The sequence below is a fragment of the Perognathus longimembris genome, chromosome 15, assembly GCF_023159225.1.
Source record: "Perognathus longimembris pacificus isolate PPM17 chromosome 15, ASM2315922v1, whole genome shotgun sequence".
NCBI classification, from domain to species: domain Eukaryota; kingdom Metazoa; phylum Chordata; class Mammalia; order Rodentia; family Heteromyidae; genus Perognathus; species Perognathus longimembris.
This window is the reverse complement of record NC_063175.1, coordinates 50885273-50904868: the sequence shown is the minus strand read 5'-3', so window position 1 is coordinate 50904868 and position 19596 is coordinate 50885273. Positions and strand designations below refer to the sequence as shown.

Below are 19596 nucleotides of genomic sequence, written 5' to 3'. Positions count from 1 at the left end.
CTGAATAGAGTCACGGTGCTCATCTACAATTAGGCAGGGAGTCAGAGCCAGGCCTGCGGCGGGAAACCCCCTCTCTCCTGTGTCACTTTTGATGCCTAACTTCACTGTGATGTGCAAGACTCTTTATGCAAGGGACAGCTTGAGAAACGCTAGAAAGAGGAAACAAAATGAGGAAAAAGCGGGCCCCACTGCTCCTAGAAAGTTAACTAAGTTAAAACAAAACACATTTCCTCTTGTTTCATCAGAGTAGAATAATGTGGGAAGTTCCACAGAAAATCTTTTATTTTTCTACTGACTGAAAGTTCTTTATGATTAATCAGACTTGTTAAATACACTTTTTGAATACATTAGCTTAGCACCTTCTGGAGACAGACTGAGCATTAAATGTATAAACAAAGTATTTTTATTTTCACGTGAAAATCAAACTGGACATCAGAGCTAGGAAAGTGCAGCTACCTTTTCTAGATCATTTATCACAAGCTGCCTGGTCAGTCAGTAACTGACTTGAACACAAACCCTAAAAAAGGACTCTGAACACTAAGTTAGGATTTAAGGATGCTTGATGAAAAACAAAAAGATAATAAAATCAGAGGACAATTGTTCCAGAAGCATTTCTTTCTTTTAAAAAAAAAAAAAAAGATAACTATGGCTGGAAAGACAGCTCTCTGAAAGAGACCTTGCCTAGCTTGTGCAAGGCCCTGAGTTCAGATCCTTAGCACTGAAAAACACAACCACAACAAAATACAAAACCTCAATTCTACATTTTTAAATGAATGAAATCAATGGCATTGAACACAAATGGTATTTGACATCTGTAATGCAGTTGCCTAAGTACTTCTGGCTACCTTCTGGTTTAATTTGCATAATGACTTGCCCAGTAAAGTTCAGGAATTCCTGTTACATTAGCGCCAGGACAGAGTTGGAGATTGTGCAGGTACTGCCTTTCTGAGCCCAGGCAGATCCCAGCTTTCTGATTCCAGCTCTAGTGCTTTTCCGACAGGCTTTTCAAATCATGTCTAGAAGTTCATAGCATTCAGATTTCAGGACGTAATATACACATAGGTAATGTACAATACATATGATTTCCTGATGCTCAGGCAAGACTACAACTTTTATTTGCATGGGAGTCTTCCGAGACAATGCAAAATTGAAGTCATGGAGTGATGTCAGGACTTCAGCCTCCCAGAGCAGGCTTGTGGTTGAGTTTCCTAATAGTATAATAAGCCATGCAACCCCATTTGCGTCCAAATATTATGTCTCTTTTGTTGTTTAGTATTATCACTGGGTTGAATGAATGGAAATCATATATAGGACAGGGCTGGGCTCTAGATGGTTCTGTTTCTTCCTACAAGGCAAATTGGCAACTGGACCACTGAAACTTGGCAGCGGGAATGAATTTGGGAGGTGCCATGGGATACATTCCACACAGGCTCCTCTCATTGGACAGGGACATTAGCTCTGGACTCTTGGTAGCATTCAAAACAAGGTTTGGGGGGAAATTACTGTCACTCGATTATTTTTAAATTGACCAGACAAATCAATAAGAACTAAAATCAAACAATAATTATAAGGAGCCCCCCTCCCATCAGTTATTACATTTTCCTTCCCAAATTTGATTGATTTTCATAATAAATTGCTATCTACTTCTGAGGTAGTAAGATATGTACTTAGTTGACCTGTCAATAAGTTAGCTGATTTTTCTGTTTCAAAAATTAGACCATTATTGAACTAGATTCAGTAAATGTATTCTCATACTGGATTGACTTAACTCCAATTTTTACTTAAGTTATATACTTCATGACTCTTAATTTTAGATTAAAAACCGAATCCTCTTTATTATTCCTCTTTATTTAATTTCTATATAAAGCCTAATTTCAGTTGCCTTCAGGAAAACATTGCATCTAGTTATTTCTGTAAATTTCAGTGTCTAAAGCAATTGTTGCTCTCCAATGTACTTACTTGAGTCTGTTCAATCACAGTGCCATCACAACTTGAATGAATATACACTTTGGTTTGGTTTGCTAGCTAGGACTCAAAAATTCAAAACTTATTATACACTTACTTCAAAAATAAAACTAAAATAGTTCAAGTCAAACAACCAAAGAATAAAACAGCACTGTAACTTCCACTCAACCTCTACAAACATCCCACATCTGGATTTTTAATATGTTAATCACATCTGTACTAAGAAAGACCAGAAAAGAAACCATGTATCCCACAGAGATGTCCATGAAAATTGCTGAAATACCTTTCGAGTCTCTGAGCTGTGTCTGACAGGAAATGCTCCTTGTAGAGTTGTCGCAGCGCAGACGTCCTAATGACTGGGTTTATAAGGCACTGCCCCTCCCACACAGCTTTTTTTTTTTCCTTTTTCTTTGTATACTTTGGGTGATTCAACTTTTTACTCAGAAAGATATCATTAGAAAAGAGACACTTGTTTGTAAGAGGCACCGTTGAAGAAACTTGAGAGGATGACATCATTGAGAATTTTAAGAATTTAGAAATACCCGAAGGGAGCCTGTCAGAATTAGCTAAGAGTAATAGCAGGGTGGTCAACATAATCAAAGTATATTCTATGCCTGTATGGAAAGATCATGATAACCCTACACATACACGTGGTATGATTAATATAAGCTAATAAAAAATGTGGAAAAGTAAGCAGAACAAAATCTATCTCCTCACCACCAGCCTTCAAGTCTTTTTCTTCTCTACTTGGGCTCAATGATAATATCAAATTCTTCTAACATTGAACATGCACAGTTCATTGAATCTTAAATACCCAGACATGATATGATTCTTTTTCTTTTGAGTCTAGCCAGAACCAGTGGACTTTTAGATATGATTTTCTTTCCCCAAAATTCTCTATTCTAAACTATTGTGTGTTCTCAAGATATAATACCCTACATCATTCTGAGTTCCACCCTCCTGAGCCCCACCCGAAAGACTTTTCCTTGCCCTTGATTGCACCATAAAGCGTGTCCTACTTTACATAGTATAACCTGCAATGCAAGTTGACTTATAATGGAGATTGTAAGCTAGGAATTATTTTTTAAACCTGACTGATATAAAAGCACCATCTTTTAGATACAGCAAATAAAAACAGAAAAAGACACAATTTATGCATGACTAAATATAAAGATGAATCTTAAAAGGTTCATAGAGTAAGAGCCCATAGAAAAGAGTTTGGACCCAGCTTCCCAGCTTCTTTTCTCTTGACTTTCATGTGTAGGAGATTTCCCGTGGACAGGAATGAGGGGAAAGAAAGGTACCGTGATTCTCCATAGGTACCGTCAGCTCCCTGTGACCGGGGACGTCAGATGTCAATTGAAAGTGACAGACGAAAACCAAAGCAGGTTTTTGTTGTTTGTTTTTGTTTCAGAGACATGGTCCAATTATGTAGGTGGGATATCCCCGAACTGGAGGTCTTTCAGCCTTAGTCTCTGGACTGCTGGGATTGTAGGTGTGTACTACCACACTCGGCTTCCAAACTGGGTTTGAACTTCTCCACAGAGCTATGGTCCAGAGCAGAAGGCTTCACCCTTACCTTGTCTTGCTTATCATGTCTCTGATTACAAACCAATATGGTGTCTTAAACTCTCACTTTACTATTAGAGGAATGAGGGGCCCTCATGTTCTTGAGAATCTGTCAGGCAGTCACAAACCAAGGTTACTTTGTTTAACTGCTGAAAAATAAATTCACATCAATAAAAAGGATTAAAAACCAACATCAAGTCCTTAGACTATTCCACCACAGAAAAGGAAACGGTGTGGGCAGCCACCAACCCTTGTCCCCATTTTGTAATATCTTGTTTCTCAGTTCTCTCCAGTGCTCAGTGGGTGTTCTTGCTTTGTTGGCTTTTTCCTTTCCAATCACTGTCCGTGCACAACCGCCTCTGACATGTCCATGCGACCCCTCTGGAAGTTTGCATGACCATCCTTTAGCCACGCTTTCAGAGTGCAACATTTTGCTGTCAATGTGACCTGGGCCTAGAACGTGAGGCAAACTTTGCTTCAGTCACTTTTCACACTGCTTGCTTCCACTCAAGCTATTCTTCTCTTGGGAGACAGTGAGATGGTACCCTTTTGCCCCTTGGTTCACATCTGGAAGGTTTTATTTACATCTCAGCTTCTGGAGGCCCACTCTGCCTTCTATAACCCTCAGTTCCTGCTTTGTCACAGTTAGGCTCCTATGCAGTGGGATACTACAAAGGTCTAGAGAAGCCCTCTGGGCTGACAACCAAGCATGAGAGTTCTGAAGGATTTGCAGGGGTCTAGTGTTGACCCACGTTTGGACTCTTGATTCCTCATCTAATCTTGCAGGTATTTCTCTGCCTCTATTAGCTTTAATTGGATAATAACACTACTTAGCTGGCATTGTGGATTACTGTCATAAAAACCACGTCCTGCAACACATCTTCCTTGTTTTGTTCAAGTGGCATCCCGTGACCCCGTGACTCCTGGATCGAGGGGGCAAGGGGGGAAGTAGATAGATTACCAGATCTGGGCAGTGAATTGTGGGAATGTTTAATTGTGGAATGTTTGAGGCATATTTCCCTTCCTGGTCAGAACAGAGCATGGGAGGAAGACCTCGCACTTTACACCATCCTCTTCTACTTCTTGTTGAGCCAAGCACACTGTATAAAACCATGATACCAGAAGATTCTATAGACCCGTGGAGGAAGGCTGAAAGCTTTGCAGCTGTCAAATCAGAGCCAGATCATGGGAGAGCTCCCAAGCTGATGCCCAAAGATACCCACCTAATTTTTGTTTGCTTGCCTTTGTCGTTTATATATGAGATAACAGTGTAGTGAGTCTACACTGTGAAGCATTGTCAGGCACTTTGGGTCCTCTGAAATTGACAGCCAAAAGAATTCCTGAACAACCCGAGGTTTCATGAAGATGAACTGATGTCTGTCCAGCCCTTGCTCTGTGCTTTCTGTGCTAAGTGTTCCACAGAGAGGGTCTCCCTGGCCATTTTTGAGAGATGGCAACAGTCTCATATACATCAGAGACTAGGGAAAAAAGGAAGGCCCCACACAAGGCCCATGATCACCACACCTAACGTTCTAAGTTCCCCCCAAGAACCTGAAACCCCCACATTGCACAGTGCAGAGCACATCACTTCTATGCAAGCAGAGAACCACGAGCCAGGGAGTCTCCGATCCTTTCTTCCCTTTTAAAATAATCAAAAGGGGGGAGAAGATATGAAATTACACATGCGGGAGGACTCCACCTACGCAAATAAAATAGGTGCGGAAGAGTGACTTGAGGGAAATACATCAAAATGTTAGTGTTTCTCCCTGGGTGGTGGCTCTGCATATCTGTAATTTGTTTCCATGTTGTAATTCATGTCTCCATGCTTCCTAGAGAGAAGCATTTTTGTTTTCAAAATCAGCAATAACTATCAAAGAATCTATTTTGAGTGTTTTCATTCTCTCCTGCTCACACTACAATGAAATAAGCCTGAAGAAGATTAAAAACAATTGTATGATCGAAGTCCTAATATTTTGATTTGGAAAGCTTCATGGCCCTGCACTCCATCTTGGAAATATGGATGCAGTGGTAGTTGAGTGGGGGATTCGAGCGTCTCCCGACTCCGAAATGGTGATGGCCCTGAGGTCCTTGGTCATGTTGGCATTCTCCAGGAACCACTGTAGGCCCGTGGCTCCTAGGAGGTGCTCATGAAGCGTGGGTTGCTAAATACTGGGCTCCTGTCTGCTATACAGCAAAGTGTTCATGGTCTCCCCATTGGCACTGCCATAATTGACATTTCACACGATTTGCTGACCCATGGGTAATGTGTAATTAGGAAAATGCATCATGTCTAGATAGGCTGAAATGCCACTGAAATTATCCAACACATATTATCACAAAGAAATCACACACAATTCCATATAATAACCTTATCTTACTGATGACTTGCAATTAGACATACCAAAGCATTGTTGATTTATGAAAAAAAAAGATGATGTATAGTAATTAGTCATAGGATTTAGATAGCACAGTTTAGAAATTTAAACAGTTGTTGTTCTGAGTAGCAGCAAGTAAGGTAGTAATCTCCATGGTATGAATTTAGGGGTCATCTCAGGAAAACCATCCTCCAAGAGCCATTGAAAAATATATTATCAGATCAAATCATTCACTCTTAACAGAAATAAAACAGCATGTCAGTTGCTCAAAGGGAAACATGAGATATAGCTAAAGCAGAGAGGTTTTAGTGGGAGGAGAGATGGTTAGGTAATGAGTTTCAGGGTGTATGAAGAGAATAAAGCAAAAGAACAAGAAAGCTTTAAATGACAGTGAGCCTGAGCCACAGATAGAAAGGCCCCAAAATCCAAGGTAACAGGAAACAAACCTTGGGTATTTTAAGACACAGCCCTAGGCCAGCCATGAGTATGAGAAAGTTTGCACAAGAAAGGAGATTTGTTGGGGGAGTGTACTACCTTTGGCAGAAAAGTATTTATCTTGTTACTAAGTGATAAACCCAATACAGAAGCTTTGGCTAGTCAACTGTGAGAACAGATCCCTTCTTCTATGATTCAGCTCTTTGAGAAAGCCATTAAGGATCCTTAAGGCCCGTCATGCCACAACCAGGCACGGCAAGAACGTGTGCTGAGCAGCCTCCCAATATATGGTGACTCACTCCTCATGCCCACCAGGTGAAACTCAACACTCACAGCCAAGTATTTCCTTCTGAAGGATCTAATCATATACTGGTTGGCTCATAAAGCCTTACCTACCTTCGTCACATAATCCTTGTGAATTATTATTAATAAGTGGATAATTTAACTTTTATTTGTTTTGATTTAGTGGCACTGGGTCTCATGCTTGCCAGGCAGACATTTGACCCCTTTAATCACACCTCTAGGCCTGTTGGCTTTGAGTAGTTCTGAGACAGTTCCTCCTCCTCCTCCTCCCCCTCCTCCTCCCCCTCCTCCTCCCCCTCCTCCTCCTCCTCCTCCCCCTCCTCCTCCCCCTCCTCCTCCCCCTCCCCCTCCTCCTCCCCCTCCTCCTCCTCCTCCTCCTTTCTCTGTTTGCTAAAAATTGGCCTGGGCCTCTGTCCTAGTTAGGCTTCCTGTAGCTTGGATGACAACCATGAAAGGGAGATTTTTCTGATAGGATGAGGTCTTATGAACTTGCTGCCCAAGATGACCGCTCACCACCATACTCCCCATCTCTGCCTTGTAAGTCATTAGCATCCCAGATGTGAGGCAGCCCATCTACACCTCTAAAACAGTTTCTGATCTACCTAGCCAGATGCGAGTCTGTCTGGCTTATGCTGTATGCTTAGGAAAAGCACGTATGCTTCATAAATCATACTTAGGAAATAAATGCACAACCAAATAATCATAGACTGTATTCTAACATCATTGTCAATTACTTTCATTCAATCCTTTCTTTTCTTATACCAATAACATAATAGTTTGTCAGTCAACAATATTACAAATATTTAAAAATTACTTAATATATTTTACCAAATTATAATTTGTTAATTAACTATATAATTAACCATATTTATAAATGGTTCTTTCATATGTAAATTAACATTTTCAGTTGATTTCATTTCATATTCCTAACGAGATGTTAAAGCTTTAAAAAAAAGTTTCTGAATAAAGAGAGAACCCATCCTTTCAATGATTTTGAGATCTTTTCTCCTTAAAGTTGGATACAGGAGAAGATTGGTCAGCATTTCCAAAAATACAATGACTTATAGGGTATCTGAGATGACAAAAAAAATTAATGACTTGCACAGATATCAGATTAGTCCTCTATATAATCACCAGGGGAAAACACCTGTGTTTGTCTGAAGCAAGGAAATACCAATGAAAAATTGACAGATTGTAAGGTGGTTACACATTTTACCTCCGGGCTGGACAAGACAATTTACATCACTTTCCAACGGTGACAGCCTTATTTAGACTTCTGTGCAGATGAGGAGGAGTAAGAAGAAGATGCTGGCTCAGTCCCTCCTGTGGATTAGTCATCACGCTTTGTTGCACAGGCAGGAAGAACAGAATGCATATGGATGTACATGGTGGGTGGGAGAGGAAAAGAAAGGCAGAACAAAGACTCCATAGCGCTCTTCGGTCTTGACCTCTCCCTTCATCTTGGGGCTTTCTACCCCAACCTCCTCCTGAACTGATCTGTCTTTGACTGTCCTATGATCATTCCAGATTCAGTCATCTCTTCCCATGATGAACATGCCACGCCTCCATCATTTTCCCAGGCCTGTTTCTTATCTACTCCCACCTAACAGTCACCAAATACAATACCCTTTGTTCTTTAACACGCTTCCTTGTTTGCCATTTATTGCTTATGTTCCACTAATTTTGCTTTCATACATTTTGAGTCCCTGTATTCCACTTTCTTTTTCCTCTCTAAAATTATTTCCTGGGCTCTAGTCACCACCTTTGACATGCCTTCCATGTATCAGTGTCTTCTGCCTCAATCTATGAATTTGATCCATAGGATAAATCTGATCCAGACGTGATTGTTCTTAAAATCCATCAACGTGTTCCTATTAAACACGGAAGAAAGTCTTAACTGGATTCATGAATACAGCTCATCTATGAGGTAATCCCGGTCCTATCATATTCACCCAAATGCAATTGATTAAATCTTTATAACATCTGGCATAGACGCTATGATAAGTTGTGACTCATTTGGATAATAAAATTAGCAAATGATGTCCTTCATTAGTTTTCTTAGACTGTATCCAAATTCTGATTTTTACCTATTCCCTCTCCCCGTACAGTTTCTGATAGCAGAAGACGTGAGTTTTATTTTTATACACATAAATGTATAACTCCTTGGCCAATTGGACATCGCCACTTACTGTGTTTTGAACTAAGCTAAAAACCTAAGTTTCTATCTCAAATTTGACCCTCCTAGCACCTCAGAGATTCTCCCCACTTTTTTTCCTTGTAATAAGGAAAGAAAAACATTTGCAGGACAGCAAGCAATCAGTATATTCCAGGACTTGATTGGGAAGCTAATCTTGGGAGCAAGGCTAGTTTCTTCTGGAGTTTTAGATACAGATGCTAGGTGGGCCTTCAACAGCAAAGCAACAGAAAAGGAGCTTGGCTGGATTCCATAGACGCTGACACCTCAGTCAACAGCAGAGGAAGTATGTTTTCAGGTAAGGCCCCACTGGAGCTGAAACCCCAATAGTTCTAAGAAGTGAGCAAGTACTGAGGCAGAGAGACAGCAGTGAAATGAAAGGCTGCAAGAGAGTGAATCACCAAGGATAAAAGCCATTCCATTTGCCTTAAGCTTTCCTTCTTTTTTTAAAAAACTAAGCACGTCTATAAACAGAAGAAAATAAGGCTTTTGATGGGGTATTTCTTGGAATATCACATTTCAGATAATAGATTTTCTCTGGCGTAAGTGTTAGCCTCTGAGAAAGAAACGAATTAAATGATTCAGGGCACTAGGCTGGCATTCAAGTGAGTAGGCTAATGAGATCCTACAAAGATCAGAGCATCTCAGATTTTCCATCAGGTCAGGACTAGTAATGCCTTACTTTTTTTCCTCTGCCATTTAGTTGTACACACTTAAGCTTGCCCTCCATAGCTCTTGTTTACCTACAATCTGAGTCAAAAGAATGAAACCAATTAGCTTTCAATGATTTTTGTTCATATCACCCTTCCAACATGATTTCAACCCTATTTCTTGGTGATCTCAATATTCACACCCATATGCTTATTGCTTTCACGTGAAAATGCTACTTTCATTTATCACACTCAGGCCAGGTATGGTGCTTGCCTGATAATTTAGTTTTTCTATAGTTGTGCATTCTTTGCGTTCCATTTCTTGTTGATGCCTCAGAACTGGCTATGCTTTCAATCATCTAGTTCCTCAACAAGCTATGCTAGGAACCCCAAATATTTACAGAGGTATGGAAAAAAAGATATTCAAGATAGACTGGACTTTCTCTGGTCTTCAAGCCTGTGTATCTGTGTGACCATTTAAGCTATAAATGCCTAACCTTCTACAACAAATTCCTGTTTCACTGGCCAGAAGTGCATAAAGCCCATTTCTTATAATATTTGGAAGACTTCAGTATCAATGGAAAAAAAACTTTCGTCATCACATTTTTGTCTAAAGAAGGATTATGACCTTTACTCCTCTGTGACTCATATGTAAATGACATTACATGATTTTCTAATATAGCCTCAAAATGTTGAAAATGAGTTCCTCTTCCTTTTTATGACATTGATGTAGCAAGAGTAGTATATATAAAACTGCCCAAACTTCAGATGTGGTTCTTAAAAATACAATAATGCTGATGAGTTCTAACAGTTCTACATAAAAGAAAGAAGCACTACAGATTTGAAAAAGACCTACACAATATAATATACATAGAACAATATGGATCTATGTAAAATAGATCCATAATGTAAGTGTAAAGTGTAAGAAAGAAGATATAACCAGAATGAGCAATTACTATTATTACTTATTATTGTAATAGTACTGCTGGTAAGTATCTCCCCTGAGTACTACGTTGAAATCTAGCATTAGCTGTGCAGAACTTCTGCAGGCTGTAAGGTCCTCCCTGGGAAGACTCCATGCAGACCCCCCCCTACCCCCCACCCCATTTAAGTTTATGCACATTGTCATATTTGCTCCTTTCAATCAATTGAATAAGTAAGGTAAATGTTTCTTTTACAGATGAGAAAAACAGAGTCAATGGATTCAACTCATTGGTAATGAATAGTGACAGATTAAATTAATCCAAAAATGGTTTCGATTAAGTCTCTTTTTCACTGGCCAAGCTTCTCATGCTCTTAACTTTAGAACTGTGTGTTTCAGGTTCTGTGATTTCTTATAGAGTTTTCAGAAGCTCAATGATAGAAATAGTCATCTTCCAACCCCAGCCCCTACCTTAGTGTCTAGCAGTGGAACTAACCAGTGTTGAATCTTCCTGGTCACTGTCCCTGAGCATTTTTGCTCAGGGCTGGCACGCTTCCACTTGAGAGCCATAGCTGTACTTCAAGTTTTTTTTTGGTGGTGAATAGGAGATAAAAATCTCACAGACTTTCCAACCTGGGCTGGCTTTGAACTTGGATCCTCAGATCTCAGCCCCCTAAGTGGCTAGGATTATAGGCTTGAGACACCTTTGCCTTGCAATATGACCATATTTTGTGGGTTAACTTGTTGGTTGGGGTGTGTGGCTGGATTGGGAGTGGATGGTCATATTTAATGAATCAGATCTTATTTTTAGTGACATTTACCTAATTTTTGAAATTTAAATTCAATCTATAAATGTTTTTTTACTTTTCCTCTCATATTTTCCATTCCTCAAAGCCAAATATACATATATACGTATACTTTTCTAGCTACTTTTCATATCTCTAAAAACTGCTTACATTGCTCCTGCTGAAATGGATTTATACAGTGACTACCATTGCTCCCATGAACATTTCCAATATCATAACATCTAAGTTATTGTTAGGCCAATATATGTTGTTGACATTATGAAGACTATGAAACTGGAATTCATAGGTGGGTCATATTCTATAATGGTAGCTGCCACATAATTTCTTTCCCTAGAATTATAAAATATCCCAATTGTTTTCATATGCTTAACTTTGTGTATACTAATCACCAACTCAACCACAAAATCTCTCCTAGCTTGACAAATCTGTTCATTTTAATACATTTAAGTCCTTGAGATTTGAAATGAATTTGGTTTTAAATAATCATCAGACTCAGGATCCAAACTGAAGGAGATGTCACCTAGTCTCTCAAAGGTCTCCAGCCCCGAGGGCTCCCTTTGCCCCTCTTTTTGAGCTTCTGAAACCTTTGCCATGCTCTTCCTGGTTCATTGCCTCATTTTAGGGGAGCACACACTACAGAAATGACTTGAGAAAAGAGGCTGAGATTAAGCTTTTTAAGGTCTTGGATATCTGGAAATACTTCTCTCCTTTCTCCTAAGCCAATAACTTCGTAATATTTAATGTTATAGGCTAAAAAATATTCTCCCAATGGGCACTATGTTGAAAATGAACTATATAACTTGTGGGTAAGGATGGGGAGGGAAAAACTGAGAGAGAGGGAAGGAAGGGGTGACATCATCTGAAAGGAAATGCACTCTTCACCTGACTTACACAACTGTAACCCCTCTGTACATCACCTTTATAATAACAATAAAATTTTCTAGAAAAATTTTTCATATACAATGAAGGGGTTATTCCCACAGATGATTAGATCTAGTCTTGCTGTTAAAAAGTTCAATGCCATTTTGATTTCTGGTGTTTGGTATATGACTTAATTTTGGTCTCCAGAAGTCTATAGTTTCTGTTTACAATGTCCTGAACTTTCACAAGCATTTGCCTTGGAGTGCTTATAGTTTTTTGGTTTCAATGGCATTTAGTAGGTCCTTTTATCCTGAAAGCTCTTGCCAATCAGTTCTGAAGCTTTATATAAATTGTTTTGGAAAAAATCCTTTTTTGTCCTTTTTCAGTGGGTGTTTTCCTAATATCCTATATAATGCGTGGGAGGGAATATTATCATTAATTTCCATTTACTGTGGGTTCGGCCTCATCTCAGTTTCTCTCTTCCTTTCCCTCCCTCAAGAAAACACAACTCTATATTGATATGCTTCGGTACCTAGTTTTGTTTTTATATCTTTATCATGGGAAACTCCATCCAGATAGTGTATTATGAGATTTGGCTTTGTGTGAGCTTTATAGAAATCTGGCATTATCTGTTGTGTATCTAGAACACAGGTCATCGAACTTGTTTGGTAAAGAACCAAATAGTGGGGCTGGGACTATGGCCTGGTGGTAGAGTGCTTGCCTCATATACATGAAGCCCTGGGTTCAATTCCTCAGCACCACATATATAGAAAAAGCCATAAGTGGTGCTGCAGCTCAAGTGGCAGAGTGCTAGCCTTGAGCAAAAAGAAGCCAGGGGCAGTGCTCAGGCCCTGAGTTCAAGCCCCAGGGCTGTCAAAAAAAAAAAAAAAAAGAACCAAATAAGTATGTCAATCTACAGAGGCCATGCAATCTCTAGCATTCAACTCGGTCTGTGGTAAGCAGGCAGATACTAACAGGTGAATATAGCTACATCTCCATACAATTTACTTACAAAAACAGATGATAGGCTAGATGCTACAGCTACTAATTTCTGCTTCGGGAATGCTCTAAATATATGCACAAAAAATGTAGAACTTTATCTAGCATAGATCCAAAGCTGGACGAATGGTTTACCAAAAAGGTTTACTTATATATAGTTTTATATATAGTGTTCTGGATCTTGATTGTCCCATTTAATCTTATGTTTCTAAAATTCAGCCTGTTTATTTCCTATAAGTATAGCTTCTTTTTTCACTCCTCTAAACAAATTAAATCACCACAATTTTCTTATCCATGCCCTTTTCAATATGTATTTATTTCTGTTTTTTCTATGGTTTTCACATATATATTATATAGATATACATATATGCTCACCAAAAATATGCAAACATAACTCAAAAACACTTTGCCAATACTCACTACTGTAAAAAAAACTCTTGATTTTTAGCAACCTAGTATGCATACAACTAGGTCACAATTTGCATTTCCATGACTGCTGAAGAAAGTAAATGCTCCTATGACATAATAATGACGTGGGTTTCATTTTCTGTACGATGCTTATTGGAAGGCCTAGCCATGTCCCCTCCCTGATACTGGACAGCTTGAGGAAGCTCTTGTGGAAACAGGGCACAGTGTTACAGAACTTCAGAAAGGAAAAAGAGTATGTTTGCAGGTTCATTCAAGTTTCTCACTGGTCAGGATTGGGACAAATTCTGTAGGAAATGAACTTTCCCATGCTCTCTCTGGGCTGTGGCCCCTAACCTCTCAGTGAAGTGGCCAGGAGAAACATCTCTAACATGAAAGAAAAGTTGGTCTCACTTTTTCGACATTAGACTCATGGCTTCAATGTCTGTGGACACTTTCCAGTCTGGCTCGTATTTTACACCAGGGCCTCATGAGCCTCCTGGAATCTCCTCTGGGAATGTGGTGAACCCTGTTTACTTAGCAAGGCTGTCTTTTTGGTACTTCCCCAATATACTTCTCCATGGGTCCCTAGAAGAACTTCCCAATCTTCTCTGCAGAATAATGGCTATGATATTTCAAGCAGCCTGGGAGGCCTATATAATTCAGAATGTAAACTTTCACTCATTTTCTCTTTTATCATAGCATTCCTGATCTTATCTTTCTACCTGTCACAGCAAACCTACTTTTCTAATTCTAAGAAGTTACTGTTAGAATCTCTTCAATTGCCTTTCCCTTTCTGAGTGAATGCTTTAAAACAAGGGTAGCACAATAAGACCACTTCCTGTTTTTCTTCTACAATTTGAGGAGGTCTGAGCCATAACATGTTTAATCTGCACTCTTTAATCAGGTATTTCCCAAATTCCTCATAGCCATTTTCCCAAGACAATGATACTCTCAAGAGTCGATTGACCACATTGTGACTAAGAGCAGGAACTTTCAAACTTGTGGAAGAGACATTTTTTTGTACTGTTGGGGACCTAGTGTTGGCCAACACCGCTGCCCTCGATGTTTCTGCACACAGATGAGCTGTGTACATGATGTTCATGTGAGTCAAAGGCCTTACCTGTGACTTTTCATGATGCTTCCCAGCTTAAATCCTGGGTCAGCATTCAACGTGACCCTAGTCTCTATTTGGCTCTTTCCTGTGCCAACATCTAATCTTACTTCCATGGCCTCATGCTCTAGTCTCCCTATTCTACTTATCACCTGCCCCCCTGCTAAAGATGAACTAATGGAGACTGAAGAGTCTGGGACCCCAGGAGCTGAAAAGGCAGAGCTCCCTGTTTTCTGCTAGGCAGATCTTCATTTTTCTCTTGGTTTTATCATAGGAAGCCCCTACTCGTGAGCTGATGATAGAGATGTGAAAGTCCATTTCACTGGTTCTAATGTAGCGCAAAATCTGGTGTCTGTTACCCGTAGAGATCTCTGAAGATTAGTGTGGTCTGGGACTGCACTGGAAATCCCGGCCTGTTTGGGCTTCTCCTTCCCTATTCTGCTTTTCTTCTCACCTCTACTTTCCTTGTGTGCATTCTGAGTCTCCTGAGGACATCTCCTTCATGAATCCTATGTGTCCTAAGCCGAGGATCTGCTCTTATGAGAATGTAATCTAAAACAAGCAGGATCTTAATCCCAGTGGAACGCAAGAAAAGGAGTACAGCAGACAACATCTATACCAAGAGACTGTGTGCTGGTGCCTGCAAACACCCAGATTACTGCCTGACAGCACATTAAGTGCTGCATCAAATTTGACCCAATGGCTGATTAGATAACCTAATCCAATCTCTTGGTGGCCTAACCTGATTTCTGGATCATGGGGCTCAGGCAGAGCCTGAACTTTCACCATACCCAACTACCAGCTTGTCCAGTAGAACCACCACCACAAGCCTGTTCTTAGACTTCCAGGTGGTAGGGAAGCTGAAGCAGCAACTATCGCAGGGCCCCATGTGAACCATAGGATCTGTGCTGCAGGCCTGACTCACTCAAGTCCCCCACCCCAACTTCCTTCAGCCTGCTCCCCCCCACCCTGCTCCAGGAAGAAGCAGCAGGATTTCTAGTCAAGGCCATGTCAGCACTGAGCTGTCCACCGGACACTGCTCTCTAACGCTGATTTTCTCATCATGAGGAAAGGCAGGAAGAGCAGTTCACATGCAAACCCCACTTCCTGCCCTGTAGTGCATGCCAACAACCCCGTGCACGCATTCTTGCGCAGGCCCAGGAATGGAGCGTGTGGTATGAAATGCCATCATTCCACAGTGAGGAGCATAGGAATTACATATTGTGGTCTGTGTGGACAAAATATGAAATGATAGGATTCTGTCTAGGCAAGTGATACTGGAAACACTTAAATAGAAAATACGGAACATGGCTTAGCAGTATTTACCTAGCATGCACAAAGCCCTGGGTTCGATTCCTCAGCACCACATAATCATAAAAAGCCAGAAATGGCGCTGTGACTCAAGAGGTAGAGTGCTAGCCTTGAGCAAAAAGAAGCTCAGGGATAGTGCTTGGGCCCTGAGTCCAAGCCCCAAGATTGGCAGAAAGAAAGAAAGAAAGAAAGAAAGAAAGAAAGAAAGAAAGAAAGAAAGAAAGAAAGAAAGGAAGGAAGGAAGGAAGGAAGGAAGGAAGGAAGGAAGGAAGGAAGGAAGGAAGGAAGGAAGGAAGGAAGGAAGGAAGGAAGGAAGGAAGGAAGGAAGAAAGAAAGGAAGGAAGAAAGAAAGAAAGGAAGGAAGGAAAAGATTAAAACAAAAGATTTGCTAAAGCCGTAGTTTTCATCTCTAAAGAAAAGTACATTTTATTTAGGTTTTCAGAGTGAAATTAATGAAAGGATGCTTGCTTGCCTAGTGCGCTTCCTTACAGATAGCTTCTCTCTTTTGTTTCACACTTGTTTTCCATTGTAATTTGCATTGGGCCCCTCTTCACCCAGTTTTCTCTTGCTTTCTATTTTATTGTGCCATGGACCCATTCAAATTGCTTTGTGTGTATCGCTTTTTTGCCCTCATAATACTAAGTTATGAATTTTGTTAGGGTAGAAATGAAAACTAACACTCTTTCTTTGTTTTTAATGTAATTATGCAATTCATGTACAAGGAGAAAAATTTCTCTTTAGATCATTAATAATATGATCATTGAAAGGGTCTATAGTCCCTAGTAATAAACCCTGGACTCACAAGTAGAAACTATTACTTTTTTATTTCTTTCTTTTGAATGTCTTAAACTATGTCATGACCCTTGTGAATTTGACAATAGTTTCATAAAGTTGTTATTTTTCTGTTACAAAAGTAAATTTGGGAAATCTTGGCCCAAGATTTACTTCCTTCTTTTCTAAATGTTTCTGCCTCTGGCTCTTTCTTTGGTATATCCACTTAGGACTTACCTTATAAAAGCTACACACATTCTACTGTCTGCTGCATCTTGGAAAATTTACCAACTAAGATATAACAAAAAACAGTTTAAGTACTCACTTTTATCTTTTAGAGGAAAATTAAATGTTTTCCAAATGAGAACCAATAATAATAATACCATCTCTAAATCCTTTCTAAACATTCACCTCTCTGAAGACCAATCCTGTCCTTACCTCTCGATATGTTTTTGAACTCTGGAAATTCTGATACAGCTAAATGTCTCACTCTATAATTCTGTCTGAACTTCCCCTTTCCTGCTCTCCATCATCAGCTTTTTTGTTGTTGTTGTTGTTTTTTACTATCTCCCATCAGGTTATCTCTGGTTTTTTTCGAGTTTTCTTTTTGCCATCAGTGCTTCCAAGATTTTCCCGTCTGGAAACAAGTCCATGAAGCAAGAATTCTGTCCCAGGAAAGAAGCAATGGGTACAGACGGAAGCAAAGGGTGCAGACAAGTAAAGTGTGGAGCAGACTGGGAACACTCGTTTCTGAGTCATTCATTAATTTAATTTATTCATTTAACTCCACAAAAATGATGAATAATTTTCTGTTGAAAATGAAGACGTAGGTTATGTCCAGCACGAAAAGTGTGGAGTCACTGCCCAAAACCTACCCCAGAGCACAAATAGCTATGCAAAACAGCGGCTGCTCCCTCATCATTTACCACACCCACTTACCGGCAGCTCGGTTCACCACCGTGAGCTCTCACTGATTCCTAGTTTCTGGGTTCCCAGCCCAGTTTTAGTAGCTGCCTTTTAGCCTCTTGTAAGTTGGACAATTTCCACATTTCTCTTTGCATAGGTTTTTGTTTCACTAGGGTTGGATTTGGAGCAGGGAGATAGAGATGTTCTGATCTAGCTTTTCATCCTTTTTAGCCTTACTTGGGATAGTGCTGCTTCCCAGGATAAAATGTCCCTCATCCTTTATCAGGCACATCTGACGTCTTTACATCAGATTCACACAGGCAGTGGCTGACAGATCTTTTTTCACTAGGAAATGGTATCAACATGGGGATTGATTAAATCACATTTATTTGGGACACTGTAAGCATTCGACGATGTTGAAAGATTTAAATTTAATTGACTTACTTTCATAATTCAAAGACAACTTCCCAACCTACCCAATACTATCTTCTTAATGCTGCCCATTGCTACTGGAACACTCTCCTCTATGAACTGCTTCACCTCTGCCTTCATGCTCCCTCCTCCCTTCTGCCTGTGCTGGGCTGAAATAAACACTTCCCATCCCTATGTACTCCCCTTTCCTGGTACTTAAATAAGGTAGATGTTCAACAACCAAGCTTTGAGCCAATTACTAACAATATAGCGGTAACACTGCCCTAGAATTAGAGATATCCTTATTATCTCCCTCACTGCATTATAAACTATATGATCACTGAGACTACGTCTCCTTCCCTTTTACATCCTGCATCCTCTCAGTATTTGCAACTGATTTCAGTAAAGCATAAACCTGCATGTTTGGGCAAAGCGGGATTTTGAAGCCTGGGCACTATGGAAGGAGACCAGGCTAGCTTTGTTGTGGAAACTGTTCTTCCCCTCCCAATCTCTAGAGGGCAGTAGCACCCATACATCTTTACAGAAAAAAATCATTAAAGATTAAGTGCAAGGCCTTGACAAGAATTTCACATCAAAAGGAGCCCATTACTTGTAAGCACATCGTTGTAAAACAATACTACTCCATGGCATTGACACAGTCATCTAGCATGTCTCTGATAACCAGCGATGTTACGCATCTTTTCATGTACATATTGGCCACTTGTATTTTTTTTTCTGTGAGGTATCTGCACAAATGTCTTTGCGTACTATAAAAAAATTGAGTGGCTCTCTTTGAGTACAACACATTCTTTTATCTAGTATGCATGCCCAATCATTTCTTCCAGTCTGTGACCTGCTGTTCAGCTTTTTAAAGAGCTTCTTCCAGAGCAAATGTTTTCAGTCCCAATGATGTCTACCTAGCCTTTCACTGTGTATTGTTTATATTTCTTGGTATTCAAAGAAAGTTTTTCTTAGCCTTAACTCATGAAGACTTGTTTCCAACAACTTGTTTCTTTACTTTAGGCCTATGATCCCCTTCAAATTAAAAGAAGTAAAATATATCAGGGTAATGGTAAACTACTTAATAGTAAAAACTGTTAAATTGCTGATTCATGCAATTTAGGCTCATCTCAAACTCAACAGGCTGAGTTAAAGAAGACAGACACAAAGCAATGCCATATACTGGGCTTTATTTTTTTAAAAATCAGAAAATGAAACCTGATCTTGAAAGAAAGTTAGTAGTTGTCTGAGGATGGAATGTAGAAGTAAAACAGATTTGAAAAGTCGATGATGTTTCCCATTGTTTGCTGCTATAGTCTCTTGGTGGTATGAGCAGTTATACGCATGGGATAAAGTAATATTGAGCCATTGTAAATTGAGGTGAAACACGTTTCATCTTTTTGCATGGTCTAGACATTGTAGATGATGAAAATCTAGAGAGTAATAGAAATCTACAGTACGGAGAATATTTAAAACTGTCTAACTGATCAAATGGGACAACATAAGTACAGCTTATTATGCCTAATCTACACATTAGTAAAGCTGTAAAAACTCAACTTGAGTTAAAGGAGATATGGAATTTTCCTCTAGCCAGTTTAT

The 19596-nt window shown here is 39.7% G+C and overlaps 1 non-coding gene across 1 annotated transcript; it reads left to right on the top strand.

Annotated features, from left to right (window-relative positions):
* The first annotated feature begins 19290 nt into the window (after window positions 1-19290).
* Window positions 19291-19416, top strand: LOC125364345. Its single transcript, XR_007213499.1, has one exon. It is a non-coding gene; the product is annotated as a small nucleolar RNA SNORA20 (small nucleolar RNA).
* The last annotated feature ends 180 nt before the right edge of the window (window positions 19417-19596 follow it).